This window comes from Galeopterus variegatus, unplaced genomic scaffold (assembly GCF_000696425.1).
Source record: "Galeopterus variegatus unplaced genomic scaffold, G_variegatus-3.0.2 Scaffold2900, whole genome shotgun sequence".
Lineage (NCBI taxonomy): Eukaryota > Metazoa > Chordata > Mammalia > Dermoptera > Cynocephalidae > Galeopterus > Galeopterus variegatus.
Genome location: NW_007729011.1, coordinates 31,917 through 34,646, shown reverse-complemented (window position 1 = coordinate 34,646; position 2,730 = coordinate 31,917). Strand labels below are relative to the sequence as shown.

Below are 2,730 nucleotides of genomic sequence, written 5' to 3'. Positions count from 1 at the left end.
GTGAGCAAACTGGCCATCCCTATATAGGATCCGAACCTGTGGCCTTGGTGTTATCAGCACCACACTCTCCCGAGTGAGCCACAGGCCGGCCCTAGAACAGCACCTTTAAATTTTGAGGGACCATAATGGCCAGCCACCAAAATTTAAAAAAAAAAAGTAATTTGTTCCCGGATTTTAGTAATTAGAGGACTGGCATTTCCTAGCACAATTCCCAGCCTTTGTTGCTGTGTGATACTAAGAATCTACCTACCTCTCAGTGCCTTTTTCATCACTGGTAAAATTAACATAATATCTCTGCCCTTGCTGATTTCAGGGGCTATTCTAGGAATAAAATAAAATAATGAAAGACAAAGCAATTTGATAAATCTACAACAAAAACTCAAATTTCCCTGAATCATGTTTTTTTCTAACCCCTACAGGTGACCTGGAGATGGGGAATTACTCTGCTGTTAACGAATTCTTTCTGGTGGGGCTTTCCGAATACCCAGAGCTCCAGCTTTTTCTTTTCATGCTCTGCCTCATCATGTACGTGATAATCATCCTAGGAAACAGCCTCCTCATCCTCATCATCATCTTGGATTCTCACCTCCACACTCTCCCATGTACTTCTTCCTTCGAAACCTCTCATTCTTGGACATCTGTTACACATCATCATCCATTCCTCCGATGCTTGTTGTATTTCTGTCTGAGAAAAAAATCCATCTCCTTCTTTGGCTGTGCTCTGCAAATGGTTGTCTCCCTTGACTTGGGCTCCACTGAGTGTGTCCTCCTGGCTGTGATGGCCTATGACCGGTATGTGGCCGTCTGCAACCCACTGAAGTACCCCATCATCATGAACAAGGTGCTATATGTGCATATGGCTGCGTGGTCCTGGATCCTAGGCTGCCTGAACTCGCTGATGCAAACAGTCCTGACAATGGTGTTGCCTTTCTGTGGAAATAATGTCATTGATCATCTTATCTCTGAGATCCTGGCTCTTCTTAAACTCATGTGCTCAGATATCTCCATGAGTGTGTTTATTATGACAGTGGCAAGTATTGTTTTTTTGGTGATTGATTGCTGTTAATTTTTATCACCTATATATTTTCATTCTCTCTTCCATCCTGAGAATTAATTCTGCTGAGAGGAGAAAGAAAGCCTTTTTCACCTGTTCAGCTCACCTGACTGTGGTCCTCTTATTCTATGGTTCAGCCCTTTTTATGTGCATGAAGCCCAAGTCAAAGGACACAAAGACATATGATAAAATTATTGGGCTCTCTTATGGAGTGGTAACCCCAATGTTGAACCCCATCATCTACAGCCTGAGAAATAAGGAGACCAAAGAAGCTGTGAAGAAAATACTCAGTGGATACTTGCACTCATGGAAAATATGAAATCTCTCAAGGCATGTGGTATCTACATTTGAGTAAAAGATTTATTTTTGGTATTCAAAGATAAAGTTTTGGAACCCAGTATGATGACAGCTTTGTGTATGCAAAGCCAAATATGGGACTTTCATTTTCACAACAGAAAATGTTCATGTAAACCTTTTCACATCATATCTTTTCAGCAGGCTTTCTAGTCATATGCAGCTCTGCTTCTTGGTCCCATAGAGATCTTAATAGATGCTGTTCATGATGAATACTTTTTGCTCTCCCCTCCCTCCTTTCTTTCTCTTTTTTCTCTTTCTTCCCTGTCTTCTTTCTCACTTTCCTTGAGGTATATATCTATTATTTTGGTCTTCCCAGCATCTCCTCTTCTGGTAAAAAGATGCCTCTGTTCATTTTAAGGAATCACCAGTCTCCCATTCTCAGTCCATATTTTGCTGGTGGGACTGATCCCACTGTCTGGATTGATGGTAAGCATGAAACACTATGAAAAGTAAACATCCCCTTAGCCACAGTGATTTTTTTCAGAATAACACATGACTTAAACCATGCTAATCAGACTTAATTGCAAAAAGAATTACTCTTTCTTCAAGGGTCTCTAAACTGGTAGAATGTGTGTGTCTTCTCTTGGCCATCTTTGCCAATTTGTGGGGAGAGTGAGACTAAGAATGACATCATCAAAGAGGGAAGAGCTGAAAGAAGAAAATAAAGTGTGCCTGATGTCATTTTAATTCTCAGATCAAGCTGGGTCTAAAGATATTCACGCTTGGACTTTTCAGTTATGTGAGCCAATGAAGTTCCTTTTAAAAAATTGTTTGAGTTGTTTTCTGTAGCTTACAACCATGTAAATCCTAACTAATGCATTTCTTTACCTTATCTCACCTCCGTCTATCCCTCACTAGCTCCCAGCTCTAATTTTTCCTCTGTACTTCCCTTTTCCTAAATTGTTCTGTATGTCTCTCTCCCTATCTCTCTCAATTTGTGACTCTCTGTTTCCATTTCTTTCTTTCTCTTGCTCTCTCATTTTCTCCCTTTGTCTCAAAGACACTCATACTTTTCAAGTAAAGAATCACAACTAGTCACAAATTCTCTAGCATTCTGGAGTCACCTCTTCCTTTAGTCACCAAATTACAAAAATCTAACCTTTATCTTGCATTAACAGACAAAGTTTATATCCCTTGCAAAATATTCCTAAGGAATTTTTACATTTTTTTTTGGTCATTTTTCCATTAGCTTGCTATGCTGTGCTTCTGTACCATTTTTCTCTGATAATATTATAATTACCTCTCCATCCTATTTAAGCTTTCTACAGTTCATTTTGCCCTGCAACCAGTATATAAAAGTACTTTTAAACATACACACA

General features: G+C 39.5%; 1 pseudogene; it reads left to right on the top strand.

The window, feature by feature from the left end:
• The first annotated feature begins 430 nt into the window (after window positions 1-430).
• On the top strand, window positions 431-1,373 carry LOC103599278 (annotated as a pseudogene).
• Window positions 1,374-2,730: the final 1,357 nt, after the last annotated feature.